A 26047-nucleotide genomic window follows, 5' to 3' on the forward strand; every position below is an offset into this window, starting at 1 on the left:
CTATATCAAGGTCTGACTATGGGCCTTTGATTAGGAAATGTAAAATTAAGTTTTTCTGCACCCTCTTAAAATGGAGCAAAACTTTTTCTGATAAACGATCGGGAAGTGACAATGCACTTCAATACCCTCGTGCTGTAAGAAAGATCGGGCATTGGGCTGTGTATCTATTCCCTGTTGTATCCCGGCTATGTCATGGATTGAACATAGGCCTTTGATGAAAAAACATAAAATTGAGTTATTCTGTACATTTTCAAGATGGTGCGGCCCTGTCTCTGGGGTTGGGCACCACATTGTAGTCCTTTCCCTCTGCCCAGGCCTAGTTATAGCTGGGCTGGGGTAGGCTGGTTGGATGAGGTTGTCGACGCTGAGCGAGGTGGGTTTAGGGTTAAAGTTGGTATAGATGCTCGCAATCTTTCAGTGGAAGTAGTCAGATAGTGAGTCATAGAATTGTTGGGAGGAGTGTACTGTGTTTTCTGTAGCCAGTCGGGTTGGAGAATTCCTTGGTGATTTTGAAGAGTTCCTTGGTGAGGTTGGCTGCGGTGTTCAGGAGGCCTGTGATGGATGCTCTTTTGGCCTCCTTGTGTGCAGCTCTGTCAGAGGGGTCCTTGGAGATGCGCCATCGCTTCTTGAGTAGAGGACAGTTGCACTTGGTGGTTCCGAGCTCCAGGGTGTACCAGTTAGCTTGTCTTGATGTTCTGTTGGCTTTTGCTGGTTCAAAGGGGTGACTTTGTCAGTGCATTTGCTGTTCCAGGCAGAGAAGTTATGGACACTGAGTTTGGCTGACACGTTGGGTTGTGTGGTGCTGACAGCCTGCGTCCATTGGCTCTCAGTTACTTTTCCCAAGCTGTGGTGGGTGGCGCTTTAGTGCTTTGAGATGACGTGCCGGGTCTTGGAGATGGTGAAATGGACGATTGTGCGGTCGGTCCAGTAGAGTTCCGTGTGTGGGTGAATTTGATTCTGTCGCTGGAGGAGAAGATAGTGTTGAGGGTGTGTCTGGCTCTGTGGGTGGGGTTGGAGACTTGTTGGGTGAGTCTGATGTTTTTGAGGTAGGGATGTGGAGTTGGTGTTCTTGGGGTCCTTGATGTGGAAGTTCAGGTCACCAAGCAGCATGTATTGGAGGGGGTCAATGGAGAGGGGAGCGATGATGTTGAAGATGGCGTCACAGAATGCTGGTCGGGGTCCTAGTGGTCTGTATGTGAGGGTACCTCTTATGGTTGTCTTGGCGTCAATGTGTAGTAGGAAGTTAAGATGCTTCATGATAGGTGTTTAGTTGTCGTTCATGGCAGAGCATTAGATGGTATTCTTAAATATTATGGCAATTCATCTGCCATGCTTGTTGGGGCGGTCCCAATGTATCATCTTGTATCTGTCGAGGGTGGCGGTGGTGATGTTGGGGTTGGAGGAGGGTTTGAGCCATGTTTCGGTAATGAAGGTGACACCTGAGGTGGGGGTGGTGATGGTCTCCCAGATTTCCATGGCTTATTTGAAACATTAAATGCAGACAACATTGGCCAGTGCAAATCCAATAGCAAATTAAGTCTCTGTATTTCAATTAGGGGCAAAACCTAGACAGTGAGATTCAGGGGCAGGGGAGAGGGGGTGAATCTTAATTTACCCAACTAAGAAATTAGTGGGCTACAGGGTGAAGGGGTGAGAGGACCAAGATTAAGGATGGACTGTCTTCATGAGGAACAGAGTCAGTATTGATTTGCATTAAATGGGCCTCTTTCTATAGTGGCACAATGGAAGGAAAGCGATGGGCTGGAATGATACCCGAGCAACTGTCACTGGTAAGACTATTTGCAAGCATTTCTCCCATCACTTTTTGGGTATTTGATTGAGAACAGTATGCCTGGAAACCTGAGAATGCTGCAATTTCCAAGCTTACTATCTCCAATGTTTGTGAATTTCAAAAAGTTGTACATTTTTATCAGAGCTTAATTTGTAAATAAAAACTTGCAGGTGCCCAACATTCTCCTCTGAAACATACGGCTGCTGCAATTAAATATGTGAGCACGTAATACTGAGGCAGCGTAATCCCAAAGCCATCTTGGGCCTCTTTAATCCATTTACAGCTCCTCCCTGCCCCTTCAGCTCACCCTTTCAGCTTTATACTTTCTCCCTTTGTGATGCTTTTCCATATTTCTCTTCCTCTGTCTTTAACAGATGTGTTTTTTGCTCCCAGTAAATGCCAGATGCAGAAGAATAATTGTTGGCCCTCAAAAATAAGAGCTGTGCCCCCAAGGCAACCACCCGCTCAAATGAAGCACTGATTTATATTCATTCAGTGAGTACTTCTATGGGTGTAGATTTGCTAATTTTTTGGTAAACCAGTCACTTTATACATTTAAGTTTCTGCTCCACAAAATGAACAACCCAAGAATGCATATGGCTGATGTCACACCCCACATACTTGCCCGTCTCACTTAGGCATGGTAGTTCTCCCTGGGAACTCATGACAACATAACGGTCTGAAATTGCTATTCTTAAGTGTGTTTTCACTGCACGTACTCTTCTTTGTCTCTAGTACAACGAACCTTGATGGTAGAATTGTCAAATCTGTTCATGTAGGCAGGGCTTCATGTTTCCAGTCCTTACATTTTACAAGCCATTTTATGAAGTGATTGACAGCCACTAGAACTAAGCACAGGTTGCAAATAAAGGTGGGTGTGCCAGCAAACTTGCTGAGCCGAGCCAAGGGTCTGCTTGGCTCTAAGAGTCCCAGTACAAGCCAAGCCATGAAAACGTTTGGCATGTATGTAATGCAACAAATACAATGTAAACATATGATACAGCCAACATGTAAAGACAGCCATTTATTAAAAGTGATTTTTAAACATGAACGTAGAAACATTAAGGGGGTCATTCTGACCCCCGCGGGCAGCGTAAGCCGCCCGTCTGGCGGGAACCGCCAGAAGACCGTACCGCGGTCAAAAGAGCGCGGCGGTCATTCTGACTTTCCCGCTGGGCTGGCGGGCGACCGCAAAAAGGCCGCCCGCCCGCCCAGCGGGAAAGCCCCAGCAACGAGGATGCCGGCTCCGAATGGAGCCGGCGGAGTTGCTGGTGTGCGACGGGTGCAGTTGCACCCGACACTGAAAATCCCAATGGGGCCCTGTTAGGGGGCCCCTGCAGTGCCCATGCCAGTGGCACTGCAGGGGCCCCCAGGGGCCCCACGACACCCGTTCCCACCATCCTGTTTCTGGCGGTGAAAACCGCCAGAAACAGGATGGCGGGAAGGGGGTCGGAATCCCCATGGCGGCGCTGCTTGCAGTGCCGCCGTGGAGGATTCCCTGGGGCCGCGGGAAACCGTCGGGAAACCGCCGGTTTCCCTTTTCTGACTGCGGCTGTACCGCCGCGGTCAGAATGGCCCCAGAAGCACCGCCAGCCTGTTGGCGGTGCTTCCGCGGTCGTTGGCCCTGGCGGTCCATGACCGCCAGGGTCAGAATGACCCCCTAAATGGCTCGCATCCAAACAACAATGCATTTGGTGAACTAAGAAGCAAGTTAGTAGTCACGTAACCCCTAAACGTGGCTTAGATCCTTATAGATGGTCAACCTTGTGGCCCATTACATCAAATATAAGTGGTGCTTGTACAGCGGACATCCTGAACTCAAGTATTTAAAAGTGCTGTCATATGTAATTGTAAAGAGAAAGGATGCTGTACGAAAATAAACCATTTGCCTAAACTCACACAATTTGGAGAATCAGGATAGCTGGTGTTGATGCAGGTTATCTGGTTACACATTTTGAAATTCATCCACTAGAAGTATACCTCTGTTTCTCTGTCTCTGTCTCTCTATTGCTCTCTCTCTCTCTCTCTCTCTCTCTCTCTCTCTCTCTCTCTCTCTATCTATCTCTCCTGTTCTACGGCAAGGTCACTGCTTTGAGACAAGCTGGCTCAGACATAGCAGACCCAACTCAGGGCCCCCAGACCTACCTACCAAGCCAGGAATGCATTTAATTTTTTGGGGGAGTGTCACAACCCAAACAGCCACCCTCGTAACTCCTGCCCCCGAAGCTATGCCCCTGATTACAATCTCTTCAGGTTACCAGATAGATCAGTAAGAGAGTTGAGTAATTAATGAAGGTGAGAGGTTGTTAGAAGTAGACTGTGGAGGACGTTTGTATCAGAGGAAACAGCAGGATAAGTATGTATAATGGCAAATACTGAAAATTATTTTGGCTATCCTCTCAAATCTTCCCTGTGGCACACACAGGATTATTTTGCTACCTCTTTCTTGTTGTTCAATAGGGTTGGGCGTACAACTCTTTCTTTAGTTTATTCAGAACAGTCACACAACTTATCTATGTTGCAACTGTAGCTCCCATAAGGGGAGAGGATGACGGTTCAACATCTCTAATGTATCTCATCCCTTCTATGGATGTTGGGCCCCCTTCATTTGCATATGAATACTTTGGTTATTCAGTTTGGGGTGCAGTTCCAGAGTTACGTTTTTGTGCATTATTTATATGTCATCTAATTTGTATCAATTGGAAACAACAAGTGGAAAAATCTACTATATTACAATTTTACAGATTATTCATGAAAATCCATTTTCCCTACATAAGAAATATTAGCTGACAATGAAGAAAAGGGCTTAATTTAACAATTCATCAATCAATCATTTATAAAGCACAACAATTCACCCGTAAGGGTCTTGAAGTGCTTGAGATGTTAGTTGCTACGTGGTGGTTTTTATTCGTACATCCAGGTCTTGAGCTGTTCCCTGAATTGCTGGAGCGATGGGCGGTCCTGAGGTGCAGGGGAAGGTTGTTCCATGCTTGGCTGCTAAGTGGAAAAAAGAGCATCCTCTGCTGTTGTTTTGGTGAACTCTGGGGTTGTCTGCGAGCACGAGAGAGGCTGATTGGAGGTTTCTGGTTGGTTGGTGGAAGTTCAGGCATTTGTTAATGTATGCCTCTCCTTCGTTGTGTATGGCTTTGTACCTGTGGGTCAGCATCTTGAACTGACATCTTTTCTGCTTTGGTAGCTAGTGTAGTTCCTTGAGGTGGGGGGCAATGTGGGTCCTTATGGGAAGGTCGAGGATGAATCTCTTGCTGCTGTATTTTGTATTGTCTGAAGTGTCTTCAGGAGGCATGAGGCTATTCCTACGTAGAGTGTGTTTCCGTAGTCCAGACTGCTGGTGACGAGGGCCTGTGTGATGGTCTTTCTGGAGTTGAGTGGGAGCCACCTGAAAATCTTACGAAGCATGCAGAGGGTTTCAAAGCAGGCACATGAGGCTGCGTTGGCTTGCTTATCCATGGACTGCCTTTTGTCAAGGATGATGCAGAGGTTGCAGGCATCGTCTATTGGTGCCGGGAGTGGGCCGAGTTCTGTAGGCCACCATGCATCATTCCAGGGTGAGGTGTTGTTCCCAAAGATGAAGACTTCCGTCATATCTGTGTTACGTTTGTGACAGTTGTCCTTCATCTATTCTCCGATGTTCAGCCTGGAACTGTGGAAGTTGACTCTGGTGGTGGAAGGGTTTCCAGTAAGCAAAATGATGAGCTGGGTGTTGTCGGTGTAGGAGATGATATTGAATCATTACGATCTGACCGCGTATTCCAGGGCTGTCATGTAGGTGTTAAAGAGGGTGGTGCTGAGGGGCGACCCCTGGGATCTCCTGTGGCTCCAAGGTGACTGGTGGGAGACACATACTCTGGGTTCTTCTGGAGAGGAATGATGTGATTGATTTGAGGGCATGTCCCTGGATCCTGATGTGGTGGAGTCTGTTCATCAGGATGTGATGGGAGACAGTGGCTGACAGGGCCAGGAGGATGAGGGCTGCCATTCTGCCACGATCTACGAATGCCCTGATATCATCAGCGACTGCGATCAGGGCTGCCTCTGTGCTGTGGTTGGCTTGGGATCTGAATTGGGAGGTATCCAGGTGGTTGTGGTGCTCCAGGTGTTGGGTGAGTTGCCGGTTGATTGCTTTCTCAAGGATCTTTGCTGGGTAGGGGAGTAGAAAGATGGGTCGATTTTCTTACAATCTGTTGGGTTTGCAGAAGGTTTTTTCAGGAGGGGCCTTACTTCAGTGTGTTTCCAGTCCTCGGGGAAGGAGGCCGATGTGATGTGTTCAGGACTTTCCTGAGCTTGTCGCCAAATGTCTTGCTTCCCAGGCTGAGGATGTGATGGGGGCAAGGGTCCTTGCGTGCTCCTGAGTGTACAGAGTTCATAATGGAGGTGGTGCCATGAGTGGTGATGAGGTCCCAGTGGGTGCACAGCTGTTCAGGATTTGTGTTCGTGGGTGTGAGCTGGTTGATAGTGTCGGCGGATAAGGCAGGAGAGGCACTACCTTGATCAACCATAGCATATTACACCCAAAAAACTGAAGAAGGCTGTTGATGCAGCTAAACATTTTCACCAAAAGTAGATCTGCTAAGAAAGCAAAGGACTTTTTACAAAACCACACCACTGCAGCATGCCATATCTGTCAGTATTTTTTTAATCAGTTCACAAAGGCAATTGTCTAGAGCTGGGGTTGTTTTTGAATGATGGAAAAGCAATGTCCTTGACACTATGGGCCTGATTCACAAAGGTAAGCTTACACTTTTTGTAAGTTTACTTTTTTTTCATATTCACAAAGGTATGTTCTGAGTAGTAACTTTAAAACTGCAGTCTTTGGACTCAGGGCAGAGACTCTGCACATAAAAAGATAGGACAGCCCTATCTTTTTATGTGTGGAGTCTCCACCACAAGTGCGGAGACTCCGCAGTCATAAAGTTACTACTCATCACATACCTTTGTGGATATGAATTTTTTTTAAACATACACAAAAGTGTACATTTAGCTTTGTGTATCTGCCGCTGGGAGTTTTTTCCCATCTTGCTTTGGCCTGACCAGAACCTTGTGGAAAATCCTATACCTCCTACCTACACAATCTAGGAGAATAGTGGCAAGCACGGATTCTCTCCCACTTGGACTATGGGAACTCCCTAAATAATGGGCGCACCCAAATAGATAATCAAGAGACTTCATCTAGTCCAAAACACAGCAGTAAAGACTATGCTCAAGCTACGCAAACACTCATGTACCACCCATACCAACAACTGAGCTGAAGCTTACAATACCGACCCTGCATCAGTACATAAGATAAAATACGTTGCATGAAAAAGAGATATGAAAGAAACCTAGGAATTTTTTTAACGTGACTTAGATACAGATTCTAGGAATAGTTATAATTTGTTCAGCTTTGAATTTGGAGTTACCGATAGTATTGTGTGATTAAGAGGGCAATTTGCAGAGCGTGATCTTTCTTGTACCCTAGCTTACAGGCGAAATCCAATAAAAGGGAGAAATTAAATTCCTATCAACAAATGTTCTACTATTTCCTATTACCTCGCTTCTCTTTATAAAAACATTACCCCACTTGTGTGACTGGGCCTAGCACTAGCACTAGCAACACAAAAGGCCCCAAAACACCATGTAGGGACACCAACATATTCGGTCAAAAAATGACCCGTTTTAGTAATGGGTAAACCTGAGTTATTTGGGTCCGGGCTCGACTGTCGGATCGTTTGAGATTTCCTCACCCAAAATGACCTTCTAACCTGAAACCTTGCAGAAAATTACACATTTTCCTCTTTCTCCTGTGATAGACTCTTTCAGAATCTGTGGGGATCCACAAACTTCCTACCTTCCAGCACTTCACACTTCTCCCCATAAAACTGCTACCCTGCACGTGTGGCTTGGCCTAGTGCCCACAACATAAAAGCCCCCAAAACGCAATATGGAAACATTGACATACCTTGCAAAAATAATTACCTGTTTTGGCAATGGGGGAAACTGTGATATTTGGGCCTGGGCTTGGCTGCCATCCTGGGAAACCTACCAAACTCAGACATGTTTGAAAACTGAGCATGTTGCCATGTAGATCATCCAACTTTTTCTTACCCAGAATGATGTGCAATCCTTAAACTTTACCTAAAAACATTTTCCTCACATATATGTGATGGAAATTCCCATCATCTGCAGGGAACCACAAAATTCCCATCTGGGGGGATCCCCGTCCTCTTCCCTTTAATACTTGCTGCATATTCTATAGTTACAATGTGTGAGAAACTGGGTTGTTGGTCGAGGAGGGAGTGAGGCCTTCTCAAGAAATAGCCGCGATTCCTGTACGCGTGAACCATAAAAGTCGCTAAATTATCTTGCACTTAACTCTCTGGTACTTTGGCACAAAAGCAGTCAAACTTAACTTAGAGGCAATATGTAAAGCATTTATGCAGCACACAAAGAGTAACAAAGTAAAAAAAACACAAAAGCAAAATCTCACACCAATTTAGGAAAATAGAGTACATTTTAATAAGTAATTTGACACCAAAACAACAAAAATCCAATTAGTAGAATCAAAGATATGCAATTTTACATTTCTTGTAAAATCAAGTACTAAGAAGCAAAAAGCACCAACCTTATTTTTCTGCTCACGGTATACCGGGTCCAAGTCATAAGTTCAGGCCAACTGCAATGGAGTGCGAGCCGGATGCAGGTTTGAGTTCAGTCTGCTAGCAAAGTACTTTGTGGCCAGGGCATCAAGATGCAAAATACTTGTGTTGAACTGCGTGGCCTGGCATAGAGTTGTTGACGAGAAGCTGCGATGCAGGGTCCGGCGTCGAAATGGGTCAGGAAGTGGCAAAGCTGATGAAGCTGTTGATGGGTGCTTGCTATGCGTAGGGTCAGCGTTGTCATCAGGATAAGCTGCTTGGGGCTGTGAAGGCGTGCGCTCCAGTGAATTGGCATAGAGAATGGGATGTGTTGAGCAAGTCCATTGTTGGCGTTGAGCCGTGTAGGCGTCGTAGGAGTTGATGGGTCTTGCAAAAACATTCACTGCGATGCATCGGCATGCAGGATGAGATGCATCGAGCTGGGACGGTGTCAATAGTGAGCTTGTTGTGCTGCGTCAAGATGCATTGAGTTGCGTCAACATCAAAGAAGCCTGTTATGTTCCTGTGGCTGTAAGAGGAGGTCAGCAGACACACCCTTAGTCCTTGGTCCACACAGACAGGCTGGATTTAGCAGTGCAGCTCTCAACAACAGAAGAGTCCTCGATCAACTTAGTAGGCCTTGAGCAGCAGGGCAGACTTCAGAGCTGGTCTGTCCTTCTTGGTAGAGTCCACTGGTCAAGAAGTGATCTGAAGAGTTGGGTCTGAGGGCCCACTATTATACTTGGTGTCAGCTTTGAAGTGGGAGAAGCTTCTAGAGTCTCCTCCCCAGAGGTGTCTGGAAATTCCTGCTTCCCTGCCGTGGCCCCAGCTTGTCTGGGGTCACAAAAGACTAGTGTGAAACCCTTTGAGTGTGCTACCACAATAGCTGTAGGTGACAGCTCCTCCCCCTCATCCTGACAGACATGGTCCATCCTCACAACACCTAATCCTCCTTTATGTCAATGTCTGGGAGGAATGTACAAAGACCAACTGCCAGCTACACCTAGTCATGTAACACATGATACAGGCTGCAGGCACCAAATATTAGGGACAAGAAAATGCCAACTTTCTAAAGGTGGAATGTTTTAGAATTGTGACTTAAAATCCGACTTTACCATTGAAGTGGGTTTTAAATTGCAAACCTTTAGACATCAAACTCAACATTCCCACCTACTCCAATTGAAAGTTATTGCTTACTGCATGTAATAAGGTTACCCAATGTTATCCTATGAAAGAGGTAGGCCTTGCAGTAGTGAAAAGTGAAATACCAATACCAATATGTGTAAAACTCAAAAGTACATGTTCATCCTTTATAAATACACTGCACCTTCCCCTATGGGCGGTGTAGGGCCTACCATAAGGGAGACGTGCATGTATTAAAAAGGAAGATTTAGGCCTAGCAAAATGTTTATTTTGCCAGGTTGAAGTGACATTTGAAAACTGCATGCACAGGCTGACATGGAAGGCCTGAGACACGGTTAAGCTGCTTACGTGGGTGGCACAAGGAGTGCTGCAGGCCCACTATTAGCATTTCTTTTATAGTCTCTGGGTGCATGTAGTGCCACTTTACTAGGGGCTTAAATGTAAATTCAATGTGCCAATTGGGTGTAAAGCAATTTAAAACAATTTAAAGGAAAGATCAGAAGATTATTAGCACTTGTAAACTGCGGTAAAGTGCACAGAGTGCTAGAACCAACTAAAATGAGAGGATGAAGGCAAACGTTTGGGGGAAAACCACTCAAGGCTGACAGGTCTCACACAGTAAAATCGTTTTTTTTATTTGACATTCTCTTTCTTTCTTTCCAAGAGGAAGGTTAGGAAATTGAATAAAAGTTACTTACAAAAAAAGAATCAAAGTTGTAAAAACGGAAAAGAGAGGAGAGGGCAGCCTGCTTATTTGTCTTGGGCAAACACACCAGAAAGGAGTAACAGAGTAAGAATAAAGACCTAAATAGACTTTGAAAGGCAAGAGGAAAATGTAAGATCATACAGGGAAAAGAGCATTAAATGCATCAGGGTGAAGTACTGCCAAAATATTTATATACTTCGTCTACAGTAATCTCAGCGGCTTGGATTCCAGGGACTCGGATTGGGTCTGAAAGCGGTGTAGGTGCTATAATAATCCAAAATAGGCCTAGGATAAGCTTGTAAATAATGAAACTGGGTACCAGTGAAAGCGGTGGCTGGGAAGCCAGGAAGGGTGAGGGACCTTTACTTCATTAATCAAGAACATGCGTTATTGACAGTAGACAGAATATTAATTTTCACGTATTTTCACACATATATGTTGATATGACACTACTTCCATTGAAACAATTTTGCCTTGATCTTTTTAAAGTGTGTTTTCTTGGCTTATGCTAACCAGGCCTTATCTAGGCTTTAACGTCATCTTGTTAAAAATGGATGCTACATCAAGTTCAATGTTTATAATTCTGCTGCACATAAGCTGCAAGATGTCGGTTTGTTAATTCACGAATTATGCTGTTCTCGAAAAATCCATCTAGCATAGGCTCACTGTTATAACATTTTTCCAAAGACCTTCCTCTTGCACGCAATATTACACTAATTCACAGTGGTTCACTGTTGCTTATGTAACTAATTTGTTTTGACACCTCTTGATAATATTAAGTCTGAGGGGGCTAATTCAATATTCATTATATTCCTGTAGTAGGTTAGTGTTTAGGTGGTGGGGTTGTATGCCAATTTTAAAGTCTGCATTCTGATTTTTTTTTATGTATTTCCTTGCTCACATCACAGTTATTCTGCTGTTTTCATACTCTCCTATGGGGAAATTTGCTATGTATATCCTCAAATTTGGAGGTGAGCTAGAAACTTTTTGAGTTCTACAAGGGATGCTGTCGGATTTGCTACTGTTGGTGCTGCACATTTCTGCCTTAATATTTCTCTGATTTTGTCATTTTCTATAAATCTGAATTGGTGGCTTTTATGGCTTTTGATATTTATGTAATCCAGCAATTTATGCATTCCATTACCCTGTATTGTATATCTGAATTTCTGTAATAAACGTTCATGGTTTTTCTTTTTTTTTTAAACATTTCTTTATTGACATTTTGCTTCGTGTTTGCTGTTTCTTCGTTTTTCTAAATTCTGCTCTATACCTCACTTATTGAGTCAGTCCTTTCTTATTTGATTCTATTCTGAAATAGTGTTTTATACCATGCCTCTGGGACACATTGCCTAGTGAAATTGAGGTTAACACTATCCCTCGTCCCCTCAACTGGTGGGCATGCTTTTGAAGTGTAAACTTTTAGGGGTACAGTGCATCTACAGCTCTAATGCAGACCAAATTGAGTTAACACGGCTGTGACAGATGGAACCTCTTAATTTTCAAGGTGCAGACAAGAGCCGAAACGGAAAGCATAGTGCCTTAACACAGTGGCTGCAGAAGCAGATAATGGGTCAGGAAGCAGTAGGAACAAAATGTGCTTTTAGCCTAGCCAGATGTATCTTTCCATGCCAAGGTCAATGGAAAGAAAAAGGACAACACACGATTATTGCTTCAGTCAAACTTGATAAACATATTGAAAAAGAAAGGATGGAAAATTACGAACACTTACCAAATAAAAACTTAAAAAGAAAGGGAGAGAGATGTTATGGGCAATTAGAATTAGAGAAAAATAAAAGCTGTTTTAAAGTGGCATTTCAGATTAGTAGCTATGAAGTATAAAAGACATGTCAAAAAGATAAATGCAAGAATGAAACATGATTGTCTTAATGGGGTGAGCGAAAAGGCAGCCACCTTGGAGGGGAGAACAGAAGTGATCCTGGAATTGGGAGACCAGGTAAGGAAAGACCTGGGAAATAATAAACATATGAGAAAATGGAAGGCGGGAAGCAAGATTGGCTGCACAGGGGAATGAAAAGGGGGGCCATATTCGCGGGGATTAAATGAATGAACAGAAACAAACATAGAAGTTGAGATAAAAGTCAGAAAACACATAAAAAATGAAGCAGAAACACAATATTAACAGAGGAATTCAAATCCCCAACAATATAAACAAGCCAGAAGCACAGTAAAGTTAATGGGGAAGTTAGCACAAAATGTGGCAATCCTCACTGTGATTCCGACAGTGACAGTGTCACATCTCAAGATCCAGTTATGTTCTTCCTTGTTCGAGTAGCTGCATAATGTCACTTCCTGGGTTAGACAACAAGACCACAGAAATCAGTTGCCCTTTAAGGTCAGATTCCAAAAAATGTTCAACCAATGGTGCTGAAAGGACCTTACAACTAAGCCTAGTTCTATGTTGGCAAATATGTTTCCTAATTTCCCGAGTGGTCTGGTCATTACAAAGAAGATTGCAAGGGCAAAAGATAGCATACTTGATATTGCCAGTGTTACAATAATACAGGTGTTTCAGTGGCATTTTCACAATGCCATTTGTGAATTCTTTGGTTTCTTTAGTAAACTGACCAACACTGCATTGTCTGCATTTATAATGGCTGGGGAGAGGGGCAAGGTCCCAAATGTCTTCATCAATATATCTCATCCAGAGAATGATGTGTTGTCCAAATGGAGTGGAAGATGACAAGATGATGGTAGATTCCACATGGTAAATTAGAGAGCAAGAGCATGTGTCCCAAATGTCAGTTTTATATACTCTAAACATTGAGTTACCTCCAATTTTAATGTAGGATACACTAATATTTGTGTTTTTCAATCAAGCCAGTTGCCCCACCCCTTTCGAGTGTGTCACACAAAGCAGTTAGAAATACATCACATGTGCCATGAATCACAATGTACCTTCACACAGCCTTACCTTCGAAAATAACATGATATCCGATCATCTCTTTCTTATTTTCTATTTTCTCTTTTTTGTCTAAATTAGCAGCCTTGCGAAAGTCCCAGGCCTGCATGCCTTTAGAGGGGCAAAACACTTGTTGGCTGAACATCAAAATATGGAACCTTTGATTATTGATATATCAAATTAAATGTTAATTAATCACTTCAAAGTTTAAAACTTCTATATCTGTTGCCACTAAATGTATGCTAACAAGCAGTAATTTTATGTATTGTGACACTTTCTGTCTAACACTATTTGGTACATGCATCCACTTGTTATAAATTCCTGTAATGATATGGCAAAAAAATATGCCACTCTCCCCCATATAACTTATGTGCTAAAGACACCTGTGCCCCATTAACATCATGCTTATTAACTAGCGTTACAGCCACAAATGAGAGTGATGGCACAGGTGAGACGAGAGTCCAGATAGATTAACATGAATGTCCACCATCTTCATCCTTCCTGTGCTGGCACATGCCATGACTTAGCAGTTTGTGGGGAACTCTAGGCGTATAGAGGAACGGCTGTAGAAGGCCCAATGGTGGCCCTCTAATGGTTTCTTGTGTGGAACTGTACTCTGTAAAATGTGTCGTGACATGTTTGGGATTAAGCTTCAATCTTTCATAGCATGCAACATTATTTAACTGAGTAATGATTTCCTTATCATAGTCATTTTTATTCATAACGACCATATTACCTCCTTTATCTGCTCTTCTAATCGTAATAGTGTCTAATTTTCTAAGGGTTTTCAATGCCATACCTTCTTTAAATTTCAAATTATATTTTTTCTTTGTAGTCCTCATAACTGTATTACTTTTCTTATTTTGAGTTTTCGCAGACCTAATCTATTCGAGTTATTAATGAAGAGGTAAGCTATTTTGGAAGTGAGATGAATATGACATGGTAGCATGGATATTTCATTAGACTCACTATTACTTTATTACCAGAGAGGTTTCTGGATAGTTGGATAGCAGGTATTTTTTTCAGAAATACTATTTAAAAGGTACACTATAAGGGAGGAATAAGGGACTTCACTTGTGTGTGCATGTTTGTAACACATTGTTTGATAAGATGTCACTGAGGTGATGGTGTGGATAAAATACTCATAAACACTAGTTATTATTGTTTATAGTTTATAGAGATTTCCAGTGAGTTAGTAATGAATATATATAAGTACACAGCACAGTAAGTGGAATATATGTCTTGTGATTAAGGGAATGAATTTGGATTTGAAATGAGAATGTTTATAGGAGGGATAGTTATTATTGTTTATGTTGTTGACAGCCGTTAAAAGCCCAGAGGAAGTCAATGGGGGAGATTCAACCCAGATGAAACACGTGTTGGCTTGGCTGGATCTGTCTGTGAAGAGACATTAAAGAAGAATTTCATTGGATACTCATTTTGAGACTGTTGATTTGATATGATTTATTATTATTATACTCTTTAATGAACAATAGTGCTATTTGTTGATGTTCACTGAAAATAGAGTTCAAGATGCTGCTTTAGCTGAAGAGTCTACATAAGCTGTTAATCAAGTTAGGAGTATTTATTATTGTGCAGCACTATCCTGACGTATAAAAGGGCCGTATACATTACTTACCAAAACCTGTCATTCACCTTTTTTCAGCAGGCTCTGCTCCCTGATGTTTCCTTCCTAACCGATTCCCCTATATTTTTTGCTACAGTCTGTCGATGATTACAACTAATCAAGAACTGTGTCAAATTACGGGTGGTGAGTGGTTACATTCAATTGTTGCATTAGTATATTAAGGCTTAACAGAATTACTAGCCCACAAAGATTGAATGCCTCGGAAGTGCTCCAAGCCACAATGTCTGCCATTTTAAAATATATAGAAAGAGTACCATCAGAGTTACCTGCTGAAAATGCAGCTCTAGAGACCTAGTTTGAGCTCTGTTACTCAGTTGGCCATTATTTTAGGACAGGATGAACCATATAGTACCACAGACTTTACAAGGACTGTTTGATTTAGGTAATCCTTTTTGATGACCCGTACCCCAGTGGTGTCAGTTCCTTCACCAAGTATTTATCCTAACCCTTTAGTGGTAGGCTTCCCTATTGACCTTTGACTCTACCACAGCCTTATAAGGGAGAAGCATAAAGTATTTCTAGTTTCTTACGGAGGTCCATATGTATTTCCTTTGTCTCCCTTTTTCTTTCCAAGACGCTCAAACTCAAGTGGTGTTTTTTATTTCATAGCTTAGTGGTGATGCGGCATATTGCACAGTACTGTTAGTGCAAGCAAAAGATCTGATTCTCTATGATTAGATGATCTTCTCAGTTGAATTTAGTTTTATTTTTGATCATGCCTGGTTATTCAGTCTGTTGACCGATTGATCTCAGACAGGGTAAGTGGCATGTTTGATCATCTTAATCTGGTTGGGGGTGATATGAGACTGGCTAGAAGATAGACGAGCTTTTTTTTTGTTTGTTTTTATAAGGATTAAGAGATAATCTTATTGATGGTTTTTCTCATACTGAGCTTCAACCACAAACTTATGCAGGCTTAATTGGGTTACTCCTGCATTTTGACCATTGCATTACTGAAAGGCTAGGGGAGCAGTATTTAGTAGATCTTCACTTCCAAAATCCCAAGCCTGAACATATAAATGAAGAAGATCCAATGTAGACAGGAGTGTTAAGGGTCCCCTTATCAAAGGATGAAAAGGAGCAGTTTAAGAAAGACTATTTGATTAGCAAACACCCTGCAGATAGAGGGAGTGCATTTGATACTATCACAGACTCTTAGTTTCTCTAACACTAAATTCCAAGTGGATTTGATGATTGACTTAGGAACAAACAGGCAACTTTATTGATCCCCGATATGCTTAATACACTCACTGTTGTCTGATCAGAAAGAGTTAGCCAGAAAAGGTGTAAGCGTTTGGTGGTACAGAGCTGATTTTGGGACCCATTCAATTTCACACATTGTTTCATGATGAGATGACAGTTTTTGATGCCATAGATGCCCTGCTTTTTCAAATCCTTTTTGTCTCACCATGTTATCCCTTCAGAATCCATAGCGAGGCTACTAGGACAAGTAAGTCTCTCCTTGATTACTATCAGGGTCATTATACTAGTGGTGAGGTAAAAACTCAGAAGATCTTACCCTCACTATAGTTGACTAAGGGTTTTACTGACAAAGTTGCTGCTACCAAGCAACCAACAGTGCAATTACCTTAAAGGTTACCCTTCATTCATAGATGTATTTGACCCAAAAAGGCCATTTGATTGTTGTATTGATTTAATCCCCAATGTCAACATTTCCATCAGGAAGGTGTATGTTTGACTGCAATAGAAAATGAGCATCTCACAAAATACTTAAAGGAAAACTGTGCTAATTGGTTTATTCAACCCTTGCGTTATCCAGTGGCCTCTCCTTTATATTTTGTCATAAAAGGCAATGGTGAGTTGAGGCCTTATATAGATGATCAGGCCTTTAACCAGGTAACTATTGAGAACCATTACTGGCTCCCATTCACCTCTGTCTTAATGATTAGGTGAAAACCACTACAATTTATTCCAAAAAAGATCTGAGTGGATAATACAACCTGAACTGGATAGGGAATGCATGTGAGTGATATACCATATTCAAGACACAATATGGTTTGTAAGAGTGCTTGGTTGCATCTTTTGGCTTTTGCAATGCACCAGCAGCTCTTAGAGTTATTTTTAATAAGGATTTCGAGAATATCTTGATCTTTTTATAATCATTTACATTGACGACATTCTTGTCTATTCAAATACAGAAAATGACCATGAATATCATCTAAAAATATAAATTAAATAAAGTTGGTCTTGGAAAAATTGCATGAGAATTGCCAAGTTGACGAAATATAAGTGTTATAGGATTTATGTAAAGTTCTTGGGAATTGTTATGTATTATTCAGGAGGTCAGAACGATCCAAAACAGATTTGCACCATAGTTGCAAGGACCACTCGAAGATCTGTTGAGAACACACATGCTTTTTTAGGTTTTTATAATCTCTACAAGCGCTTCATTGAAGATTTGTCATCTACTGGATTTCCTATCACTGCAGAACGTGGTTTCATTTAAGTGGACTCACGGAGTTGTCAGTGTCTTTACAGTTCTGAATGAAGTGCTCTCTATGTCGCCTCTCTTTTGGCCCCCACAACTGGAATTGTCTTTTTGTTGTGGAAGCAGGTGCTTCCACTTTAGCCACTTGGACAATCTTGTCCCAGCATTCCAAACCAATGTAGTTACATCCCGAGCTTTACATTCTCAAATGTTAAAGGCATATGAGAAGAACAACATTGTAGTCGACAATGAGGTATTTACAATTTATAGACCTTCCGAGAACAGAGACACAATTTGTTTGGGAATTCCCATGATACAATTGTTTCTAAAGATAATCTTAACTTGAAATACCTCAAATAAGCAAAGACGTTAACTTCTCAATAAATAAGATGGTCTCTGTCATTTGCAGGGTATCTTTTTACTAATACTTTTCATCAAGGAACTTGCAAGCAAAAGGCTGATTTGCTCTCAGGATCAGACAGAAGAGAAAGTCAAAGAATCTTCAAAACCAATTATAGTTTCTCAACACTTCATCACACCAGTCCTGAAAGAAAACCTTCTGGCACAACTACAAGAATTAAGTTCTCACAACTGGTTTTCAAAGAAGGAAAGTGGAAGTCTTCAAAATGTAATTACTCAAAAGAAATCTTGTCAACCAAGTAACTGCAATCTATAGCATTGTCATGGTGTCATGGTCATTCTTTGTCTCTCCATTTAGGAATCACAAAATCTATTGATATTGTTAAATGGCAATTCTGGTGGCCAACTTTAATAAGCGGTGTAGAAGATGATGTTGCTCGGTGTCGTCTGTATGCAGAGTAAAGCAGATTATCAAAAGCCTCAGGGATTTCTCCTGCCAAAGCTAATACCTAGTAAACCTCAGGATAAAGTCTCCATAAACTTTGTTCATAATTGACCATTTGTTCTAAGTTAAAACTTTATGATAGTAGCAATTGATTACTTAACCAAGTGCCCCATTACAATAACTTAAAAGGGGTACCAAAAGCACCCAAGTTACTGACGCTGTTTTTAAGTAATGTTGTTAGTCTTCATAGACTTCCCACAAGCATTGTGTCCGTGTAGGGGTCTCAACTTACTTCTTGATTCTGAAAAGCATTTTGCGAATATGGGAGTCACAATCAAACCTTCCACTAGATGCCATCTTCAAACAGATTATCAACTGGAATGTATCAACCTGTCTAAGAAGCAGTTTTGACGCTTTCATTTATTTCAATTTGAATACTCTTGACTTGATGAAACTGTTATTGTGGATTTTGTTCATAACTCACAAAACATTCCACTATCTAATGCTCCCCTTTCTTTGTTAACTCTGGGTTTCATCCTCGTGTTTTGCTGACAAATTTGATGTGTGTACAGCTTGTGCAGATGCACATGAAAACTGAAGCCTTACCTGACAAACTTTACTTTACTAAGCCCATGAAAATGTACTGATTGCCATAAACACTATCAATTCCTTGCAGACAAACATCAGCGTTCCACGCCAGTGTTTGAATTTGGCAACTGAGTTTGGCTGTTCACTTGCCATCTGACCCTCAGATGACCAACAAAATTCAAAACAATATATATGGGTCCATTTCAAGCATAGCAAATGATCGAATTGTCTGCAGTAAAATTACAGTTGCCACTGTCCATAATAATACACCTGGACATTAATGTGTCTCTCGTTAAGAAGGCCCATTCGGCGATTACTGAGAAGATTCCACTGATATTGGTGACAAGGGTTACATTGACAAATGTTTTGTAGAATATTGCCTGTAGAAAGTTCAGGTTTGTTACTTAATGGATTAGAAAGGTTTCACTTTAGATGAAATGTCTTTGGAACCTGCAACCAACATTCATATTCTTTGATTTGAATGTTGTTGCATTCTTAATTCCTTCACAACCTAGGGGAGGAGGTGATTAAAGGGTGGGGAACTGTCAGGACACAGTCCCAACCTCTGCAGTTTCAGTCCCTGCATCTCTTTTCATCTGGCCCACCATGTGTATCCCCCTGCCACATGCCATGACTCTTCGTCCACTGCCCGGCCAACTCTCTAGGAGTGTGAGAAAGATTCAGATCCTATCCTGTGTGGGGACCTCCCAGGGTCTGGAGAAGGGCTGTGGTAGACCCTGGTGTGGGTTCCATCATTATTGCAGGTGGAGAGCAGTACTCTTTAAAATGTATCCAGCAATGTTTGGGAAACATTAATAGACAGGGTGAGGTCTTGAGTTATCTAGTAGTATTATTTAGGATCTTGCAGCCATTTTGGGTGGAACCAGAGTATAATAATGGAGGTTACACTGTTTGGAAGTTGCCAGTGATTGAGAGACACAGACCAGGTGAAATCATGCAGGAAGGAAGACTCTGGCTGTGCACCTTGAATGTAGGAGTATATGCATGTTCAACTGAATGTCAGAAAACTAAAAAGGGTAGTTATTAGAAAAACTCTGAATTCTAAAGACAGTATCCAAAGAAGTCTTCGAATTCTTAACTTGCAGGAAGTACATCCTTATCCAGCACATTTCTGTGACAATTTCAGATTTAATCCTCTGCCCTTTTTCAGAAAACACGAATTTTGCTGCAGCAACCGCTGCCTGAGAGCGGCCCCGCCCACCCACTTTGTGGCCCTCTAACTTCATGTATTTTGCTATAAATAAGGCAGGCAGTCCAACACTTTTGGTAACTGCACGTCTGAGTATGCGCCTGATGCTATGTGGTAGCGTAAGTAGAGCAAATGTACATGCAGGCATCGTGTTGCTTTGGATCCCACGTGACGTTACTCCTATTCTCCTCCTCTTTTTAGAAACGCTGTAGAATTAGCCTGGGACGTTTCACTCTTCAGCTCAGTATACAGAAGGATGAGCATCAGTCAAGAACAATTTCCTCACCATTTCCATTTTGTCACCGGGCGGCACTGTGTGACCAAATGGAAAGGGAAGAGTTAAGAGTGCAAAATACTGCTACTCCTTGTTCTCTAATACTAGGTTGTATCCACTTTCTTGTTTTCATTTGAGTATACCTGTTTTTCTACCACAGGCTTTGTTTCTTGTTTTGTGACTTCTGTTTGGTAAAACAATCAGCTTTTTTCTCCTATATCAATTGGGTGTTTGGAATGCAGGCCAACAGAGATTGCATTTAAAAGGTGGACACTGTTTGAGTTCACAATGAGAATTGTGTGGCTGTGGATGTATTGTGTACTGAGTTGTCACACTGTTTTAAGTCCTTGGGACACCGTTTCCAGCCTTAAAAAGCATTTTTATCATGAGTCTAAAAAGAAGAACATTTAGAATACAAATCCCAGCATCCACTATTTCAATCAATCAAAGCCTACATTGTGTCCTGCTTGTAGGAAAGTACCCTCTTTTCGCCATGGTTACCCCCATTTTGTGCCTGATCTCAGTGTGTTTGATTGTGTTCACTGGGATCCTACCAACCAGGACCCCAGTGATTATGCTCTCTCTCCTTTAAATGTTATCACTACAGATTGGTAACCCAGTATTTCACACAACAATGGCACACTGTTGCCCCCCCTTAAAAGTCCCTGGTATATGGTACCTATGTACCCAGGGCATTGAGGTTCCAGGGGATCCCTATGGGCTGCAGCATTTCTTTTGCCACCCACAGGGAGCCCATGCAAAGGCTTCTCTAGGACTGCCATTGCAGCCTGTGTGAAAAGCTGCATGCACCCTTTCACTGCCATTTCCACCGCACCAGGTCACTTATAAGTCACCTCTATGGCAGGCCCTTCAGCCCTGAGGGCAGGGTGCAGAGTACTTGTGCATGAGGGCACCCCTGCACTGGCAGAGGTGCCCCCACGACCTCCAGGACCATTTTCCCAGACTTTGTGAGTGCAGGGACGCTATTTTACGGTTGTACTGTTACATAGGTAACTACCTATGTCCAGCTACATAATGGTAACTCTGAACATAGGCATGTTTGGTATCAAACATGTTGGAATCATACCCGAATAGTTTTGCAAGCATTGGTTGTATGAATCCATGAACTCTGGGGGCTCCTTCGAGGACCCACAGTATTGCCATTCCAGCCTTCTGAGGTTTCCCAGGCAGACCCAGCTGCTGCCACCTCTCAGACAGGTTTCTGCCCTCCTGTTGCTTGAGCAGCTCAAGCCCAGGAAGGCAGAATAAAGGATTTCCTTTGGGAGAGGGGTGTTATACCATCTCCCTTTGGAAATAGGCATTACAGTCTTGGGAGGGGTAGCTTCCCCAGCCACTGGAAATGCTTTGAAAGGCACATTTGGTGCCCTCCTTGAATAATCCAGTCTACACGGGGTCAGGGACCCCCCCCAGTTCCTGCTGTGGCGCGAAACTGGATAAAGGAAAGGGGAGTGACTACTCCCCTGTCCATCACCACCCCAGGGATGGTGCTCAGAGTTCCTCCAGAGGGTCCCTGGGTTTTGCCATTTTGGATTCCAAGTTGGCAAGGCCCTCTGGGAGCATCTGAGTGGCCAGTGCCAGCAGGTGACATCAGAACCCTTCTCTGATAGGTGTTTACCTATTTAGCTGACCAAACCCCCTTTCAGGGCTATTTAGGGTCTCTCTCTTGGGTGCTTCTTCGGATTTGGATTGCAACACTCCAGCAGGAATCCTCTGCATCGTTTACTTCACCTTTTTATCTAAGAAACTGCATCTGGACCCTCCAGGAACTCTACAAACTGCAACAAGGAAGCAAAGATGACTTCTGCAACATTGTATTTTCAGCTCCTGCCAGCAACTGTAACTGTTTCCCAGTCGTGCATCCTCAGAGGATAGCCTGCCTTCAGCCTGCACCAGAAGAACAAAGGAATCTCCCATGGAGTGAAAGAGCCACTACCCTGCTTCAGCAGGCACCCCTCTGCAGCGACTACCGGGGGCTTGGGTCCCCTCTCCTGAAGAAGTGATGGATCCAGCATCACAGGTGGTGGACTGAAGTGGTCCCAACAGTCCTGAAGCCCGACTGCCCAACTTTGGTGGAGGTAAAAACTTGCCTCCCCACGCAAGACAGTACCCCCGTGCAGCGTGTATTTTGCAGTTGCCAAGGCTTGTTGACATTCTTCCACGAAGTTCTTCGTGCACCATGCAGCTCCGGCCCCAAGCACTCTCATCTGCGACGCACAGCTTCCTGTGTGGTTCTCTTGTGGCGTGGGACCCTTTGTTGTAGTGCTGCGTGGGCCTCCTATTGCACCTTCTTTGTGCCCATGCTGTGGGACTCTTGTGCATGTTGCCTGGTCTTCTGAGGGCTCTCCAAGTTGCCAAGAGCCCCCTCTGACTCCCCCTCCCGGGTAGAGTCCCCCAGGTCCCTCCTGGTCCAGGGTAGCGCCATTTTCCGCTAACCGTGAGCTTTGCGTGTGCCAAGGCTTGTTGGAAGAATCCAGCAATGTAATCCAGACTGCAATCATCCATCCAGTGTGGGACATCTCTTCTGCGGCGCACAGCTTCCTGCGTGGTTCTCTTGTGGCGTGGGACCCTTTGTTGTAGTGCTGCAACGGCCTCCTTTTGCACCTTCTTTGTCCCCATGCTGTGGGACTCCTGTGCATGTTGTTTGGTCTTCTGAGGGCTCTCCAAGTTGCTGAGAGCCCCCTCTGTCTCCCCCTTCTGGGTAGAGTCCGCCAGGTCCCTCCTTGTCCAAGGTAGCGCCATTTTTCACTATCCGTGAGCTTTGCGTGTGCCAATGCTTGTTGGCAGAATCCAGCGATGCAAACCAGATACAATCACCCATCCAGCGTGGGACATCATCTGCACTAACCAGGAACCCACATCCATTTTCTTGGGTGCAGTACTGACTGTTGTTCTTCACCAGGGGTTCTTCTTTTGCACCTTCATCTGGGTTAGCAGGGGCTCCTGTTCTTCCTGGACTCTTCTGTGCTTTTTGGACTTGGTCCCCTCCTTCCACAGGTCTTCAGGTCAAGAAACACATTGTTTGTGTCTTGCAGTCTCTTCTGGTTCTTGCAATATCTACTTTCTCGTGTTCTTGTGTGTTCTAGGAAAGTTCTGTGATTTACTCCTGCTTTCCTGGGTTCTGGGGTCGGTTCTATTACTTACCTTTGGTGTTTTCTAATACTCCCAGCTCCCCTCTACACACTACACTTGCCTAGGCAGGAAACCAACATTTGCATTCTACTTTCTTAGTATATGGTTTCTGTTCCCCCTAGGCCCATTTCCAACTATTATGATTTTCACTATTTGCACTGTTTTCTAACTGTTTTTACAGCTATTTCTGCATATTAGTGTGTATATTTTGTGTAGTACTTACCTCCTAAGGGAGTATAGTCTGTATGGTATTTTTGGCATTTGTGTCACCAAAATAAAGTACCTTTTTTTTTGTAACATTGAGTATTTTCTTTCATGTGTGTGAGTACTGTGTGACTACAGTAGTATTGCATGAGCTCTGCATGCCACCTAGTTAGGCCCTGGCTGCTCATCTATACTACCCTTAGAGAGCCTGGCTTCTAGACACTGTCTATGTTTCACTAATAAGGGAGAAATGGACCTAGTATAAGGTGTAAGTACTTTAGGTACCCACTACAATCCAGGCCAGCCTCCTACACTGCTTTCATGAGCTTGCTGATAATCCTGAAATTGTGCACCACTTTTATGTTTACCAAGCCCATGTGTGGGAGGTCATCCAGTTCACTTTTTTGCGTTTGCATTCTGGAACTTGTAATCCTGATTTTATAAAGGGATTGTGTTGACTTCAGGTCCCAGAATGCAAAGTAAGAAAGACTTGGACTTGCTGGCCTATGCACACTCAAAAATTGGAAAGTCAAAATTGAGTCCTGTAGAAATCTTATTTTGGGGCACACACTCAGTGTTTTCAATGGTACTGGCACAGGCTTGTGTGTTTTGTAGTGTGCTGTGCCGGGCCATGTAGAACAGCTGCAATAAGGACTTGGGGTTTATGCCCCTCCACTTTTTCCAGTCACCACTGCAATTATGCTGTGTTTTACTTGTTAGTGTGAGATAGATTGTATCACCATCGTGTTGTTTTTAGCATGGCTTCTTTGCCAGAGTAATTGGCAGCAGAAGTGTGGAGTCTAGAGAAAATATTGGGCCATTCTTCCTTGAAAAGATTTTGTTCTAGTTCTGCCTCTTACCTTTTTTGTGCAGAGATTGGTCCTGAAGAATTTGTAACTGTCGGACAGAATGTGTTTGTAGTCTTTTCTTTGTGATGACTCATTTTTTCAAAGGGAGCAAGCAGCCTTCTAGCATATCATTTAATGGCACCATAAGTCAGCTAATTACCAATCTCTTATGTGTAGGTACCCCATTCTTTCCTTCTCAAGGACTCCAAAGTCAACCTTAATTTGTTTTTAGGATTGAATTACTTTGGCACTGTAAATGTCCCCCATTTTGAACAGTTTGCTTTTAGCCATTCTGAGTAGGTGTTCACTGAGAAATCGGAATTGCCCATGATAGGAGCCATGGACAGTCATGGACAAGAGATCTCTTAGGACAGCCACTCATGGTATGGTACATGTTTTTTGGCCCATGTTAGTGGAAACAGCTTCTGCAGTGATTGCAGAGTAGTGAGATTCAGGATCTGGGATTATTTATTTTGAAGGCTAAAGCTAGGCCAAATGTAATAAGAGTTCAGAAGAAGAGGGATAGAGCCCAGAGGGTCAGCTAAGCTTACTGACATGTCATCAGCATAGAAGGCCAGTTTAAGCTCATGACTGCCAATTTGTATCACTGTGATCAAGGGATTGGATCTAATTGTTTCTGCTAATGTCTTCATGCAGAGAGGAGCAGTGATAATGGCCAACACTGTCTTAAGCCCCTACACATCTCAAATGGCTGAGATTTCATGCTGTAGACTCTTCTTCTGGCTATGGGATGAGAGAATCTGTGGCTGGATTCAAGGTCTCTCATACTCCCTTCGAGTTCCGTCCTCTTGTATTTCCTTTCTGGGTTAAATTTTGCCAGAAGGTAATAAATTCATCTTGTATCACAGCCTTCAGAGTGTCCCATAGGGTGGCTATGTGTGTTTCTGCATTGTTGCTGACTTGTATAAAGGTTTAGATCACCCCTCTTATGTCAGCTTGTGTGTGTTCATTTTTAATGAGGTTATCATTTAGTCTCCAGTTATGGAATGAGCTGTGTAATCAGAAGTCCTTCAGAGTTATAAAAATTGGCGAATCATCAGACAGGGCAAAAATGCCAATTTCAGCTTGTACTTTCCAGATCAGAACATGTGGTGTTCCTAGGAAGTGATCTAGTTTGGTGTATGTCTCACAGTAAAAGGAATATTCTCTATTTGTGGAGTTCAGGGTGTTTCATGGGTCAACCCTGAACTCCAGTCACTCCCACAGTTGAATAGTCCTGTGCATTGCACCAATCTGTCCAGTGCTGTGTCTACACAATAATTAGGACCCTCCCCACCAATATTTCCAAATTTGAGGAGTTCATCATTTGTAACAGGGCCTCTTTGATGAAACTCTCTTGAGTCTCAAAGGGCCGAATCAAATTGCTAGGGTGACTGGCCATTCAGGGGTTCCCCATCTGACCAGAAGTCTTCCAGCTATTTCAGGGACCATGTTTAGGATTCTCCTCTTACTTATTGGCCAGTAGTATGGTTTCCACCCACCCCCCTCAATGGGACCAGAGAAAAGATATTGCCTGGAAAACCATCTAGATCTCAAAAGGCACCAGTCATGTTTGAGAAAATAGGTTTCTTGTAGAAGGCATATGTCTCAGGTAGAGTCTTTAAGCATAGTGGCAGAAGCAGAAGTGTCAAGCCCCTTGACATTCAGGCTTACTACT

The sequence above is a fragment of the Pleurodeles waltl genome, chromosome 4_1 (genome assembly GCF_031143425.1).
Source record: "Pleurodeles waltl isolate 20211129_DDA chromosome 4_1, aPleWal1.hap1.20221129, whole genome shotgun sequence".
NCBI classification, from domain to species: Eukaryota; Metazoa; Chordata; class Amphibia; order Caudata; family Salamandridae; genus Pleurodeles; species Pleurodeles waltl.